Source organism: Engystomops pustulosus, chromosome 8 (assembly GCF_040894005.1).
Source record: "Engystomops pustulosus chromosome 8, aEngPut4.maternal, whole genome shotgun sequence".
Taxonomy (NCBI): domain Eukaryota; kingdom Metazoa; phylum Chordata; class Amphibia; order Anura; family Leptodactylidae; genus Engystomops; species Engystomops pustulosus.
In genome coordinates this window covers 69238918-69257227 of record NC_092418.1, presented here as the reverse complement: position 1 = coordinate 69257227, position 18310 = coordinate 69238918, and positions in this window count along the sequence as shown.

The following is an 18310-nucleotide window of genomic DNA, read 5'->3' as shown; positions in this document are numbered from 1 at the left end:
GTCTCCAGGCTACTCCGCAGTCACTTTAACCTTGTATATAACATGGCGGCTGATGGCTGGTTCAAGCAACGGAATTTGTATTTATTAAATTATTTTATACTGTTCCCTAAAAATGAACGCCTGGACCATTATCTCATGCTTCTTGTGTCACCCCTTCACATTGAGATGAGAAAATGTTCTTTCCCTATAAGCTGGAGGCTGCAATGATAAAATAAAAAACACACTAGAATGCTGCACAAGGAGCTCAATCTATTACCTTTCCATTTGTACTTGAAGAAGAGCTTTATACCTGAAACACTTCTTGGAAAACAAACTTTTTTACCCCTATATGTGGATTATTCTACTAACAGCGCCGTGCCAGCTATTTTTATGGGTAACACCACTATATACTGCAATGATAAAATATAAGAGTTATCAAAAGTTTCTGCAATAAAGCTTTATTGTTAATCCTTTTTCCCAAAGTTATGAAAATCCTATTGTCTCAGGGGCGAAAAATACTTTGGGTTACATTTACATAATATACTAGTTCCAACTTACATATAAATTAAATTTATGAACAAACCTTATCTTGTACATAATATAAAATGTTGCCAGATTACCCACTTTTTGGGCTCCAGTGTGTACAGAGTTGGAGCCAGACCATGGACTTTCTCAAACAATATGGGGCTCATTTACTAAGGGTCCGAATCGCGCGATTCCGTCGTGTATCTCGACGATTTCCGATTTTCGACGAATTCCGCCGAGGTTTTGGTGCACGCTATCGTATTTCGTCGCCGAGTTGCATGCAATGGAAATAGGGGGGGCATGACCATCGGAAAACGGATTCGGACAAACTGCTGTATTTTTTTTAAAAAAGTGTCGCTTGACACGCACTTACCTGCACCAAGAAATAGAAGGTGAACTCCGGTGAACTCCAGCAGACCTCGGCACAGCGGCGACATCTAGTGGATATCGGAGCACTGACCTTAGTGAATCCCGGCTGGACCCGAATCAACGTCGGAGAACCCGCTGCTAAATCGCGACTGGTCCGGGTAAGTAAATGTGCCCCATTAGGTAAGCAAGTCGAGTCCAGCACAACAACGTATGAAGTTGACAATTCACTTCTATATTTAGTTCAACAATATAAAATTTCCTCTATTGTGATTTGCCTCTGATTACATAATGATATCACAGTGATATAAAAAGTTACATGCCCTAAAAGTATGCCACTAAAAAAAACAACTCTTCTCTAAAAAAAATAATCCCTCAAATATCTGTCAACAGAAGAATAAAAAAATTATTCCTTATATTATTTTATCCAATTTCGTGTTTATTCAGTAAAATTGTCCACAAATATTTATTTTTTGCCCCCCCCCCCCTCCTCTCAATTCTGGGAAACCCCATTGACCCCAATTGCAATCAATGTCCTATTTCTTTTTTGTGTTTCCATTTTTTTTAGCCACCCTCCTTTCAAAAGCCATAACTTTTTATATTATTATTTTAGAGAGCTGCATGAGGGCCTGTTTTATGTGTAGCAATTTTTTCTTAATTTTTTCAGTATTTGATATCCCAGGCAATGCACGGGGGAGCTTGAAAGAAATTCTGACAGTGGTGCAACTGTCTTTCATTGTGAGCTAGAAAGGACACATCTGCTTTATTCGTCAGTATGAGCATTTAGATACAACATTTATATTGGTTTTATTATATTATAATACTTTAAGAAAAATGTTAATATTTTGTACAATAAAAAATTCTGATGCCAATAACTTTCTTCATATCATTTAGGGACTGTACAAAATTTTTATGTGTAGCAAAATTGCAACAAAAGTGCTGATTCTCACATTTGACCATTTTTTACATTAGCACTGTTTTGTAGTATATAGACGTACAAGATAGGTTCTGTAGATTTGTTCTTAAGTTGAATTTGTATGTAAGTTGGAACTGTATATTTTACATTTTTATTTTTTATTGTAACCCCAGATTACATTTTTTTGGTGTATGTGACAATTGGATCTTAAAACTGTTGGGTTATCATAAGAAACAAGGTTAACAACAAAGCTTAATTGCAGGCACCTTTGATAACTGTTAGAGCTGATCATTGCAGCCTAAGGTTAAAGTACAGTAAATTACCAACATCCAGAGGGGCATTTGTAACTAGGGGTCGTCTGTAAGTCACGTGTTCTTAAGTTAGGGACCGTCTGTATTTTGAATTTGCTGCATCTGAGTTAAACCGTTATGGATTGCCACCTCTGATAACCGCAAGGTTATGTATGTGTGTGTTTTTCTGTGTTTGTGTGTGTGTGTGTGTGTGTGTGGGGGGGGGGTAACATTTAGCGGCAATCATATAATGCAGCCCCAGCCCCTAAGACCTTTCCATAAACCCTATATATCATATATACAGCACTGTGATATCATATTCCTTCAGGTGATAATAGTGGTGATAAAGCTATGGCTATGATATAGTGGAATGGGAATGGATGAGAACATGTGCACGCACACAGTGATGTTCTCTGTATATCTCTGTCCCGTAATGTGTTCATATAGAAACCCTGTGTGCCGTTCTCTTCCCTTCTCCCCCAAATTTCCAGTGGCACAGAAACAGAACAGATCTCTGCTTTTACAGCCAAGAAAACACCTATCCATGGAAAATGTTAACCACTCTAATAAAACATGCAGCGTTCTGAATGAATGATGCATTAGACATGGCACAGAAAGACTCTGGCACGCCGACTGAGGCAGAGGCTCACAACACCTACAGCTCATAGCACAATGGAAATACAACATGATACATAAAGGTTTCTCTATGAAAAGAATGGAAGGGAAAATATGAATGGAACACATTTCTGGTTTCACAATCACAGTTCGGTTAATCCGAGGGTCTCAAACAAGGGGTCTGCAGAACAAAAAATAAAAGCATTGGCATCAAGACGGAGGACAACTCTCAGCTACAGAACTGCAGTTATTAAGGGAGCTATACCGAGCTGTAATGCTCTACAAAGAGGTAAAAATAATAGGTTGCACACCATAGTGTGGTTGCGGAAACATCATAGTGTCAGACCACCACAAGAATAAGATGGACCGTAAACTTTCAATAGCAGTCAGCCAGTTGTTCTGCCATCAATGATTCTCCCCCGACCTATGGGGACATGCTTCTAATGGCCAGAGGTGAGTAATCTGCTGTCAGACAACTCTCCCCTGAGAACAAAGGATCAGAAGTTCAAATGTAACATGTCCAAAGTGGTTTTACCTGAATGGCCATAATACAGATAGGGTAACTTTGTTTTGTTATAACCATTAATGTCAACATGTCTTAAACTTTGCCAGGCAGATAGCACAGTGTGGAGGATGCATGGGTGTCAGTAACTACCCGCATAGAGTCATAGGATAGGAGGATTGGCCACATGGAAAATCTGGAGGCAGATCCTGCATCAAATATGAATGTTCAGCACAGCCATATATTTATTACTAGAAACTGCTGTAGGTGGCTTTTATGGTTAAACATTGACTAAAACTTTCTAATCATAATTGTATGATGATATTTTATCCCTTGGCCCCTGCCTAAGGATCCCAATGTACCAAAAATTTCATTTATTCAGCCCAGTGGTTTAGTGGTTAGAATTACAGCCTTGCAGTGCTGGGGGCCTGGGTTCAAGTAATCTGCAAAGAGTTTGTATGTTCTTTCCGTGTTTGCATGGGTTTCCTCCCGGTCCTCCGATTTCATCCTATACTCCAAAAACATACTTGTAGGTTGATTAAATTGTAAGCCCCATTGGTGACAGGAACCAATTTGGAAAATGCACTGAGTAATCTGTGTGTGCTATATAAATAAAGTAAGTTATCATTATTATTATTATTATTATTATTATTTTAATTATGTATTATTTATATACTGTATGTGATTTCTCTAGAAAATCTATACTGAAGATTACTGTAATGCTACAGAAATAAAGATTATTAGGAGGAAACCAACAAGTGTTTTTTTCCTACCTTAAAGGGGTTGTCCACTTTTGCAATAATTGATATGGTTTGTGTACAGAAAAGTTAGACAATTTACTTACAGCATCAACTCCTCACCGTTTTTTTAGATCTATGCTTGCTGTCCTTCTATAGAAAGCTTTTATGTTTACTTGCATCCCTGTCACTGCACTGGTTGCCCATCTCCTACCCTATACAGTTTAAAATAATAACCCTCACCCACAAAGCTCTGCATAATGCTGCAGCTCCCTACCTCTCTTCTGTCATCTCAGTCTATCACCTAACCAGCACTCTTCAATCTGCCAGTGATGTTAAACTAATCTCTACCTTAATCCAGCCTCTCATGCATGTCTCCAGGACTTCTCCCGAGCTGCACCAATTGTCTGGAATGACCTTCCCCTGACTAGCAGACTAATACCCAACCTCCAAAGCTTCAAATATGCTCTTCAAACCCATCTCTTTAGGCAAGCCTTTCATACTCGCTAACTGCAACTCTCAACTCTAGCCTATCAGCTCTCTTTACTGACCCCTGTTGATTATCCAACTAACACATGATACGGTAGATATCAAGCTCCAAGCTTCCATTGACTGTGGACTTTGTATAAAGTCGGGAAGTAAGAGTTCTCCTTATGGAGACTGCCAATTAAGGCCACCGGGCAAGCGTGTGGAGTCTTATAGCCATGGATGCTCCACTAGGGGGATTCTGGGAAAATATGCAAAGTTTTCCAGGATGGGATGAGGAAAACCTTGCCTCTTTTAGCTACCTTGTAAGACTTTGTATAGAAGCATTTTTATTTTTTTAAATTATTCTACGCTTATAAAAAATGGCTGGTGCATTATACAAGATCTTATACCTCTTGTGTCACCCCCTCATCCTCATAGACTGTAAGCTCTTGGGAGCAGGACCTTCACTCCTACTGTTCTATATGACAGAAAGTATTTTGGAACATTGTACAACTTTTCCTTACACAAACAATATCAATTATTTGCTAAAAGAGGACAACCCCTTTAAACCAACCCCAGCACATGAGTATTATACAAGGGCTTCATTACGATGCCCCACATTAAACTTTCTGTTACTGAAAATAACATTAGAAGCTCTTTAAACCTTAGATCATATGCAAAAATGTCTTCACTAGTCCCAGGGTAGGGAGCAGCTCCATCTAGCCATACAGTTATCATGCCAAATCATACAAAATTTCAGTGAAGGACATGTCGAACATTCCTCAGACGGCCTGATAAACCACCATGACTGCATAGCTAGATAAGTCTCTATATTCAACTGGATATTGGGCCTACCAGTATCTTTGCAATAAAATTTATTTTAGAAATTACAGTTTTTCATTAATTTATTTTTATACATTTTATTAAAAAATTACATACAAAAATAAAACTCAAACTCAGCCATGTAGAACGATGCTGAACATGTGATCTTGGTTTAACCCCGTCATCACTGTAAGCAAAGAACAAAGGCCACCATTAGAGATGAATTAATGAAAATATTTGATTGGTCTACAAATTTAAACGGTCTAACCTAGTAGATTGTGGAACTCTTTTCACCTGGCACTTTGGCTTGGTCACAGAAGAATTTCTGCCAAGATCTGGAGACTACCAAAAAGTGGTCAGCCTCATGGAGCCCTGAGTCAGCCTGGGGGGGGGGGACCAGGTAACCCCAGTGATTGAGAACCAGAGCTGCAGTTCTCTGGGAGCATATACCAGCCATCGACCCTCCTGAAAGTCTGGGATGCACGCTGTTGGAGGATTGCTACTTTTTGTGAGCCTTCTGGTCTGGCATTAATTTTGCCAGTGACCAGGACGAAGCCCTAGGTCACATCGGAAAGAGCTCTAGGAGGTCATAGCCTCCAGGTCTTTGGGACTTCATCATTTCATCCAATACAATTCTCTCATGTCTAGTGAACATCTTTATTTTTGGTCGCCTGCCAATAATTGGTGTATGGGTGCACTTTAAGTGGTTCACCAAGCACTTTTGAGCATTCCAATTTTCTGTAATTACAGGATTGTACTGATAAAGTGTCAGCCCAGTGTATTTACATAGTGCAAATACTTAGGACATATACAGTATATATGTTCACTACTTTGTGAGCTTCTAACTACATGGCTCATTGATAATTGGGATGCCAATATACTAATGTCTAACATGAAGGTAAAAAGCACTAAAGATATTTTTATCTGGAACACACAGAGAAGAGCAGAAGATCATCTTGGTGCCAGCAAGAAACTTGACAGGACACTCCATAATTTGGATGAAAGCTAATGACTATTCCTCCAAAATAATAGGAATTACAGACAGCACCCTGCTAAGATAAGACCTGGTTGGAAACGGGTGTCATTCAATGGCTCTGAAAGAATCTATTCTGTGATTTATTTTGTCTGCTGTATCTGGTAAACTGCCCATAACGCTGAGAGGAAGATTTGCTGAAAGCACACAGTTTACATCAGCTACGAAAGCCTATGGTCTCTTCCAAAGTTCATTAGCACATTAAGATTTTTAAGAAATGGCTTAACTATCTATTATTCATTATCAGTGGCCTAATAGTTCTATAATCCATGTCAGTCTTTATTAAAAGAAGTCTGATAAATAACCACATGGATTTCAGGTTATAAAAATTCGGTGGTTTTAAAAATATATAATCATTTAACTGATATAAAAAATGTCAATGAACATTTTTTGTTTTGATTCTATGCATTATGAAGTTAATATACCTTGAGAATGCTGTAGCTACACTGATGCAGGATCCTATCTTGCTTAATACCTCAGTTGAGTGGTTTTGCTGAAAAAACAATTATAACATTCAGAACCTTGGGAAAGCTGGATGTCATGATTGGACAAGTTACATGGAGCCTGTATTATAGCTTGTATTACACACGGGGCTTAGTCCAGACAGGACTATTCAACCTGAGCTGGATCACTCAAACACAGCAGCTGGGGGATGGAGTAGCAATTGATTATTCTGCCTTCAGGCACAACCCAGGGATAACATCATCCTGTGAAGCAGTGAATAACTAATGTAATAGTAGCAGCCAGACAGCTTCATTATCATAATTTTATAATGGTTTTATCAGCAAAACCACTCAGCACAGGGATTAACCCCTTAAGGACGGAGGGTTTTCCGGCTCATTTCTCGCTCTCCAACTTCAAAAATCCATAACTTTTTCATTTTTACGTGTACAGACCTGTGTGAGGGCTTATTTTGTGCGTAACAAATTTTACTTTCCCGTAATGTTATTTATTTTAACATGCCGTGTACTGCGAAGCTGAAAAAAAATTCCAAATGTGGAAAAATTGAAAAAAAACTGCACGTGCGTCACGTTCTTGTGGGCTCAGTTTTTACGACTTTCACTCTTCGCTCCAAATAACACGCCTACTTTATTCTTTGGTTCGGTGCGATCGCGGTGATACCAAATTTATATAGGTTTTATTGTGTTTTAATACATTTTCAAAAATTAAACGAATGTGTACAAAAAAGAAAAAAAATTTTTTGCCATCTTCTGACGCTAATAACTTTTTCATACTTTGGCGCACGGAAATGTGTGAGGGGTCATTTTTTGCGAAATGAGGCGACGTTTTCATTGCTACCATTTTGAGGTCTGTGCGACATTTTGATCATTTTTTATTTCATTTTTTATGTTATGTAAAAAGGTGTAAAAGTCGCATTTCGGACATTTGGGCGCCATTTCCCGCCTCGGAGGTCACCGCCGGCTGTAACCGTTTTTATATTTTGATAGATCGGGCATTTTGGGACGCGGCGATACCTAATATGTCTGTGATTTTTACTGTTTGTTATGTTTTATATCCGTTCTAGGGAAAGGGGGGTGATTTGAACTTTTAATATTTTATTAATTTTTTTTATTTTTTAAACTTTTTTTTTTCTTTTTTTTTTCACTATTTTTTAGACCATCTAGGGTACAATAACCCTAGATGATCAGATCGCTCCTACCATATACTGCAATACTACAGTATTGCAATATATGGCGTTTTTGCAGGTCTTACATTACAATGAGCCACTGGCTCATTGTAACGAACCTGCATAAACCATGTAGCCTCGTGTCAAGAGAAGACCCGAGGCTACCATGGTAACCGATCGCCGCCCCCCGATGACGTTCGGGGGCGTGGCGATCGAAAAAAAGATGGCGGCGCCCACGCGCCGCCGTCTTTTAAACGCCGCCCGCGACTTTGCGGGCGGCGTTTAGAGGGTTAATAGCCGCGATCGGTGCAAGCACCGACCGCGGTTATTAGCGGTGGGGGTTTTGTGCAAAATGCAAAAACCCCCACCTCTGTATGAAGAGGACTCAGCCCGTGAGCCCTCTTCATACATCCCTTATACCTCTGCGCCGTAGAGCTACGGCGCAGAGCGTTAAGGGGTTAAACAAGATATGTTCCTGCATCAGTGTAGCTACAGCATTCTCAAGGTATGTTGCTTCCTTATGCATGAAATCAAATAGTAGATTTACATAAATGGACCATCTCCAATAAAGAACAATAAATAAATTAGTCCAATACAGGATCTAATGTTTTAGCACAAAAAAGAAGGTAATCCAATAGGAAAAGGCTCATGCATCTAACTAAAATGGTTGTGCAATTTATACCTGCATTTTCACCCACTTTGCCCATACATTCTACCTACATGTGTTTGGATTGTGAGCAGTTTTGTGCCATTTTTATTGGCCATAATTTGTTTTCCTTGTTTAAAAAAATAAAAATATAAACAAAATGCTTAAGAAATTAGTAGTAGAAAGAAGTAGGAAAGGTCTTTAGTATACATAACTAAAGCTACATTCACATGACGTTTATGCCCTTCATTGTAAGGATATGTCAGGTAGATTCCTGATGGGTCCTTACAACAGAGGGCTAGGACATATGCTCATAAAGATGTATCTTGCTGCAATCTAAGGAACTATAAAGACTTTTACTATAGGTACTCTTTAACGGATATTAATTTACATCAGAAGCGATTTCATATGACTTTGAGATTAGAATTAGCAAATGAAAGGTTATCCTGATTTTGACTCCGTTTAGTTATTAGGTGTTTTCTTGACATATTCTTGACACATGTAATCCTGACATATTTAGGTGACATTATTACCAACCCCTGGGGCGTAACTAGAAGAAGCAGGGCCCCCAATCAGACTTCTGAATGGGGCCTTTCTTCCTACTTCAAAATATAAATATTACACTCATATACACACTTTTATATACCTATATACATACAGTTCTTCACTCATACACACACATTCATACACTCACACACATATACACACATACAGTGCCATTCACAGATGTACAGCATATATACACACATACACTATATTCACACCATACACTATATACACATGCAGCATATACACATCACAGATGTACACACATACACAGCATATATACATCACATGTATGTTATATACATATTATGCTGTACAGTGTGCAGTATAATTTGTATATAATGGTGCATATCCTACATTCTTTAATGTCAGGTCGGATGACGGACACTGCAGGCCCCATTGCGGCTGCCATTGTAGTTATGCCCCTGACCAACCCTCAATATCAACCATTAATATCAGACCAAGGAGACCTACATCTTAGCCATCTATGACATTTCAAGGCATATACATAAGTGTACAAAGAAGGTGCAACTGTAAAAAGTTATGGAGCTCCACATAAAATAACTTGCAGACCTAAAGACACAATCTTCTGAATTATATACGCCTTTTGAGACATATAAAAACCAATCAGCACGCAGTGTGCCTGCAACAAATGTGTAGGCAACAAAAAGTATGAACTTTGAAGCAGAAAGTTGGGAATGTGTCCTGCAAGCGGTGTATATGATTGCCTGACCTCCACCTGTCCCCGAGTGCATATAGCCGGCTGTGTATGATTTGTGTGTATGATTGCTCGGATGAGAAGTGACATTTTTACGACTGACTGGGCCTGTGTTATATTCATTATACCCCACTGCAAGCTTTATTAACCTAGGCATTTGGAACGCTACGTGTCAGGGTGATTAATATTTGTCACACTGTAGGGAACAGCTGTAAATACAGGATAAGTCCAAGACAACTAAGATGTGTTCCTGCTGACAACGTATTACAATTACGCGATAGTGCCGGTGTTACATATAGGAAATCACCGCTGCAATGTTGATTTCTTTTCAGACCTGTAAATGAAAATGTAAAGTGTCAGAAATCCAAACAAGCCATATAGTCTAGAGGGAAAAATGAAATCAGTGAAGCACATTAGCCAGACCTCTCCCCTCCATACTGGGGAATAGTGTACAACCCCTATGTAAATAATACCCCTCTGTTATGAACACTGCACAGAACTGCTTTGTGGCTGCTAGCGGCCAGTAAAAGAGGTTTATATAGTGAACTTATTACTTTTGTATTTATGTTTCCTCAGCTTTCCTTTGTGCTGGTTTAACATATTTATGTTCTTGGTATATTTTATTTTTTGTTAAGGGTTTCATCAAATGTTTCCATATCTATGTAATAAGTGCTATTTAGAATACAATGTTTTCTTTTAGTAATAGAATAAAAGGACCCAATTACTGCTGACACCTACAGATATATAAATCAGAGCAACATTAGACTACATGATGGTTACAATGCTCTCATCGGTTACAGAATAGAAATGATAGCACTTGTGGAGACTATAATACCTATTGTATCCAAACCTTGGGAAAAACTAAAGCCAAGGGCTGTATTAAATACATTTTATTGTATACATATTGTAAAAACATCTTTAAATATAATAATAATCTTTATTTATACAACGCCATCATTATCCATAGCGCTTTACAAATCATAGGGGACATATACACATAAAATACTACATTACAGAGTACAAAAAGTCATATGGAACAATAGGAGTGAGGGCCCTGCTCACAAGAGCTTACATTCTATGAGGATAAAGGGGTTGACACAACAGTTAAAAGAGATTATCAGTATGAAGCAGACAGTAAGTTACCCCCGAAAAAAATTCCCCTAAAGTTCAAAACACTATATATAGATAGTTGGTCATACAAAAGTTCACAATCTACAAAATTTAGGGGAGACAAGGCTAGGTATAGCCGAAATTTGTGATATGTGATATGGGTGAGTTTCATTTACTATAGCTTTAACTGTTGGCAGAATGCTGGGTCTGTTTTACTTGCACACATGTGCTATCAGTCTTTCTCCACTATAATGCTGGTCATTCTCCCCTAAATTTTGTAGATTGTGAACTTTTGTATGACCACTGTTTTGCACTTTAGGAGATATTTTTAGGGGGTAACTTACTGCCTGCTTCATACTGATTGTTGTTCTTTTAAGATGTTTTTTACAATATGTATGCAACAAAGTTTATTCCATTTAATACTGACCCTCGGCTTTAATTTTTCCCAAGGGTCGGATACAATAGGTATTATATTCTAGTCAAGTAAACCAAGGCTTGGTGTTTTTTGTGGGGACAAAGGAGCCAATTTGGTGATCTAAAGATACTATATTCTAGACTACTGACAGTACGGCATGTTTCCTCCATCATTGTTTACAATTTATTATAAACTTATGGAGACTATGCATACACGGCGTCTTAATGGACAAGCATGTTCTGCTGAGGGATCTGAGTAAGGAATATGCAAATATGCACACAACTAGTGGTATGAAGCCAGTAAAATGACACTAAAAGCCCAGTAATAAATGCAGCCACTGATAGGTTTAACCCATTACACTACATTCGCCAATACCCAACAGGTGTCACAAGATGCTTCATAAGTATCACACAAGGCACGTATAGAACAAGAAATATGGCCAAGTGCCTACATCATATGTAGAGATGAGCGAGCACTAAACTGCTCGGGTGCTCGTTACTGGAGCCGAACATTTCCCGATGCTCGAGTGCTCGTTTCGAGTAACGAGCCCCATTGAAATCAATGGGAGACCCGAGCATTTTTCAGTAAAATTACAAACTGAACAAGCACAGTGAAAGAACACAGTGCAGAATAGATTGCAGATGTTCGGGAACATCTGCGATCTGTTCCGGAGACACGCGTGCAGAACGGTGTTCTCCGCAATAGTATTTGAAGAACAATATGTGTGAAGAACAACTTGCAGAGGTTGCCAAACATCTGCAATGTGTTCTTCACACATATTGTTCTTCAAATACTATTGTGGAGAACACCGTTCTGCACGCGTGTCTCCGGAACAGATCGCAGATGTTCCCGAACATCTGCAATCTATTCTGCACTGTGTTCTTTCACAGTTTTCTTCAATTAAATGATTAAATTAAATGTTTTAATTAAAATAAAATTGTGGAATGTTGCCATTTAAGCTGAAAGGTCTCTTTGAAGAACAAGTTCCCCAAAAGTGGCAAGAAAGACCCACCAATGTTAGGAGAACTGTATTTAGAAGTGTAATTTTTGACCAGTTATGTATGCATTGGTTTATATGTATCTTTAGTGGTTTTAGTTTTTTTCAGAATGTCCTGCACTCATTTAGTAAACTACAAATCTCACTTTTAAACAGTTTTCGTGAACTTACCAAGATTCGAGTCATTGAACATATCACCAAGTGTAGCTAATGACACTACACAACGGTAACAAGTCTGATCGCTCTAAAATACCATTACTAACACCCAGCTGAGCAGTACAGCGACCAAAGCAGTTTACGCAAGAACGGAAAAACAGGGTAATTGGTGATGTATGTACTTATGTATTACCATGAATACAGCACTACACTTACCCTGATGAGAGAGGAGTGTAATGTATATGTAGGGAAATGTTGAAAGCAGTAGCTTTAACCATTGTATAGCCTTATCTGTACTGTCATACAAAAATTACAAGGGCATCTAATCAGATGGGATTCAGGCATGTTGAAAAAGGGAAGACATAACAGCAGCCTGTCACTGGCCTCAGTGGTATAAGGCAGAAGACTATAGAGGCCAGTGATTTATGTATACACAAGTCAGAAGACATGTAAAATAATGGGTTAAAGTAGGATGAAAAGCATCTGGGAAGATTAAACTTGCTGAACACTTTTAAAATTATATGAAAATGTCTATTTAGCTAATAGACACCCTTTTACCTACAATTCTAATTCTAAATTGGTCCACTGAATTTGGTTAAAAGGGTGTTCCCATTTCAGCAAATTAATGTTATTGTATGTATTATAAAAAGTTATACAACCTTCCAATATACTTTCTGTGTCAATTCCTCATGGTTTTCTAGAACTCTGCTTGCTGTCATTCTATAGAAAGCTTCTAGGTTTACTTTGAATGGACAGAAACCTGACCATGGTCACACAGGTGCACAGCTCGTTATAACACACAGCTCTGATTACTCTCTATGATATAACGAGCCGTGCACCTGTGTAACCATCACCAGATTTCTGTCCACTGGAAGTAATCATAGAAGCTTTTTATAGAAAGGCAACAAGGAAAGATCTAGAAAACAGTGAGAAATCGATACAGAAAGTATATTAGAAAATTGTATAACTTTTTATTATACAAACAATAACATTAATTTGCTGAAATGGGAATAGCCCGTTAATGATGAAATAAAATAATAAACCAAGATGTGAGTAGTGCTTCTTTCCAATAATACTTTGTTATTAGCCACAAACAAAATCTGTTCAAACTCATTCACAGGACAGGAGATTCTGCTCATATAAGAGTCAGACACACAGAAATATTTGTCCTATGATGCAAATTTAGAGATTTGTATTGAGGTTTCCACCAATTAGCTTCAGTTGTGCTTCCATTGCTTTTTGTCTCTGTTGTGTCTCTGTTTTTCTTCTGTTTTGTCTCCGCAATGCTTCCCATTTTGTCTCTGTGTCAGCACAAAAAGGTTGAACATTGCTTTGAAAACATCACACCTGGTCTTTCAGCCTGTTGCATCCACTTTTTAGCGGACCCATAGACTACTATTGCCTTCTGTGATCCACATCAGTGAAAAAAAATAGGACATTTTCCACCAATTATCGTGAATGAGTGCTCTCATATAATCTATATTGTACTAGTGGCTCCTGCCACACAGTTAAAAAAAAGTTGAATATTTTATTATTCTGGATGTTTAAGAAAAGAGCTAAATATTTCACAATAATTTAGGATATAAATATTATTTTAATTTTAAAAAAAAATGTTATATATAGTTTTTTTCATTCATTATTGTGAACCACAGGCATGGGGTAAATGAACACATAGAACATGTCTAAGTCTTTCCACTACATTTCAGAATTCTCCACACCTACTTTTGGCTCACAATTACATTTCAATAAATGCTGCCATAGTTTACAACAATATAAACAATTATTTATGTGCTGCATTACATAATTATCTATAGATTGTAATTATTCATTGATTGTAAGTTCTTGCCTCCTCACTCCTTTATTTTTATATGACTCTGCTTTTACTCTGTAACGTACTATGTTATTTGTATATGTTCTCCACAATCTGTAAAGCGCAATGGAATAGGATGGTGCTATGTATTATTTTTTATTATTTAGACCCTGAGAAAGCTCTCTGGATGGCTTACTTTACTCTCAGACTGCAATGATCAGCTGTAAGGTAATGAGGTTTTATCGTTAATACTTGGTTCCATTGTAGCAACAAAAAAAAGAGCTACAATTATAAAATATACAGTTTCGACTTACACACAAATTCAACTTAAGTACAAATACATGAAACCCATCATGTACATAACCTGGGGACTGCCTGTAGTCAAAATTGTGTCAATACAGTCTTATTGTTTAAAGTCATCTTAAAGTTTTTGTTTTATAAAATGTCACATCTATCAAAATTACTCTGGAATCCCAATTTATTTTATTGTGAGTTGTCATGTCCCATGCAGTATTTTGCCATTCATCATACAAGATTGAGACATTTCTCTCAATGTATTATGAAATACAAAGCATTTTGAGCAAAACCTAATGGACTGAATTAGCTATAACCGGCCAGTAGGTTGAAATGGACTACATAAAGGCTTCCAGCACTGATTGTAAGCACTGAACTGTGAAGGTTACATACAAAATACTGTTCTCTGTGATGTTACCCTCTAGATGATGTATACATTTGTTTGTGTATTTACCCTTTATTTTGGACACAGTGGAAACATATGACGTGATGACTTGAAGGAATGTAAGACATGATCATTTTCCGAGATGTCCCTTTGATCAGTCAAGCAATGGTGATTCCTACAGTTCATTGGTCTTTGTGCTAAAGGATGTAACTTCCAAATTGGTTCCATTAAACTGAACCTTCCCCCATGACCTTTCACCTTCTAGTTGAAAGTATTGTAGGAAAACATTGGCAGCATTCTCAGTGGAGATGTAACCTGAATATATGCAAATGTTTTTCACTGAAAACAAAGGAGTAGAGAGATGATTTTCTCTGTATTCTTCTTTATACAGACTTGAGCTTTAATTATACTTTATAGTTATTGAAGTAAGTGCAAATCAACAACAAGTGTCCAACCTTCTTGAAGTAAAGTATAATTCTAATCATATACTGCGGCATCCAGGTGTGTTCAGAAGAAAGTCTCCTTACATATGTAATCTGTACTGTAAGTAATCACTTACTCTTCTATCATTATCAGCTCTAAAACAGCTCATTGTTTCTGCAAATTGTCAAAGAGTATTTTTCTTATACAGAGATGAAACCATATAGGTTTTAAAAAATGTATAGAAGTTTAGGATGATTTAAACTGATTTAAATGTATTTAGGAGTATTCGCTGTGTAACATAATGGCGACACAGGTGGCTACAAATCACATAGAAAAAATATAGTAGGGTACAATAGAGGGCTCATGTTCACAATAAGGAAATTTGGACGTACACTTGCCCATTCATTTCTATGGGCCCATTCACACAAAAGATAGAGTCCTATTTTAGTACTTTGTCTTAATAGGGAGATGTGATTCAGATGTTACCACACCAGGTTTTATCTACCCTTAAAATAAAGAGATCTGGTGTAGAGATTCCCTTTCCTCCCTTTTCTGGTCATATAAGCCTTGGAGCCTTGTAAACATGAGACCCAACGCTGTAACAACGCTGGTGCTAATAAAACTGGATATACATCACAAACAGCACATAGAAAATATAATATGGAGCCCAAGAAACATGGTCTTACTATGCTTACAGAATGAAATTATAACAGGAAAAGTTTCCATTAAATAAAACATCAACATAATAATAATAATCTTTATTTCTATAGCGCCATCAAATTCCGTAGTGCTTTACAAATCATAGAGGACATATACAAATATAATATTACATTACACAGAATAAACAGTCATATGGAACAATAGGAGTGAGGGTCCTGCTCCCAAGAGCTTACAGACTATGGGTGATGGCACACGTTCAATTTTTCAGATGCAGTTTTTGAAGCCAAAAGCAGGTATGGATCATAACTGGTGAGACAAATAATTGAAAGGTGCTGCTCCTACTCCTACTTGTACTCCATTCCTGGTTTGGGCATCAAAAACTGCATCTGAAAAACTGAACATGTGACATCACCCTATGAGATATTTTAAAACCTGCATGTGGTTATAATAAGCATTTAAGATAATCGATATAAATTTATAAACAAAAATCTCTATGGAAAAGAAAATTCAGAAGAAACAAAAAAGACAATATCATACAGTAACTTTTCTCTGTTCTCGAATCTTGTTTCTGCCGATGAAAACTTTGGGCAAAGAAATGGAACTCACCAACAGAAAACTAAAACTATGTAAAAGCTGCAGTAACAGAAAACAATATGATAAATATATAGTAAATCTTAGGGAACAGGTGCAAAATGCATCAACTTTTTAGACATCCATATTGACCATCAAATGATTTTGCATGGAAGACGAAGGTAACTGTATGCGGATGCTGCAAAAAATAAGTTACTGGAATTGTATCTTTCCTTCTTATCTTATTTAAATAATAATCTGCTAATGAAAATACAATGTACAACTCACAAGCTTAAGTATCATCAGTCAATAAAATTACCATGTTAGCGATCCATATAGGACAACAAATTAGTCTTACAATAAATTAACCTGTCTTCTAACACTTTAATATGTCTTTTTTACACCATGGTGCATCCGATAAAAGCGATTTTGTTGTAATATTCCGGAGGAGAATCAGGTCACAGAAGGGACAGACACAGATTCATTGTCTGCAGGCAAAGGTCCTTGTCAGGACACAGAAAGGGAGAACAATTACAACAATAAGCATCTTGATTTTTCCAATCAGAATAAGGTCTATGTGAAAGTCTTAATAGAGATGTGAGCTGTAGAAGCAAACCCGGGCGCAGCACATGGACACTCCTCTCTTGCTGCTTTGTTTCTCCTCTCTGAAGCTTCGCTCACTCTGGTCATTGTTAACAGATGACAGCAGGATAAGTCTCATTTCACTCTGGGAAACAGAGAAGCCATCAGAAAGGAAATAGAAGCAGACAGCAGAGATCTCTTTATCTGAGATTAACAGACCTCTGCAGTCTGAGGCTATGGACCAGACATGCAAATTCTGCCTTCCATTCATCCACGGACACATCTCATGTCACAAGAGAAGAGGCATATTCTGTATTAAATGCACAGTATTCCAGCAAATAAATAATAAGAGGCAATAGTTTACATAAATATGATGGTATTTATTAGGGGAATATTTATTTACTACAGCTGAAGCTTCTCTGCTATTATTCAGTAATAAGGTGAAAGGGGGGCAGAAACCACTCACAGGGTTAAATTTTTAGGCAAAGTGAAACTGATGTAATATTTTGAAGGTGCTCACTTTAGCTCAGGGCCGGGCATGATGTGGCCCGAGGACCACATCCAGTCAACTGAGTATGTTTGACCGTCCCCTGTGACCACCACCATGATCACGGTCACAACTTCTGCGATTGTGGCGAATAGAATAAAATACTTTATTATCCCCATAGGGGAAATTACTGGTGTCACAACATCCGCATAACAATAGTACAGGTAAAAAGACACCATGAATGGGGCTTAATGAGAGGGGCTAAAGGTATTGTGCTTGACTGAGTTAGGTATATTAGTCTGCCCCTCTAAAACCATTCCAATTTTTCATGTGGCCCCATGGGTAAATTAATTGCCCACCCCTGCCTCAGATGGTTATGTGGAAAAAAGGGGAGAGCACTGGTCTACCTGTGTGGAATATATGTTTAGGTTGCCGCTGTTGCTTGTTGAAACCTCAGGAACAGATGTCCAAACAGTTGGGGCTAATGGGATATAAGGTTTTCAGGAATCAGAGGCAAAAGCGCATAACAGGTAATCACTGGAACATTTTTTTTCAAACATAAGTAAAATAGGTGGTAGTCCCAAGTGCAAAAGGCTTCAAAGTGAGAACATCTCTGCAAGACATTAAGACT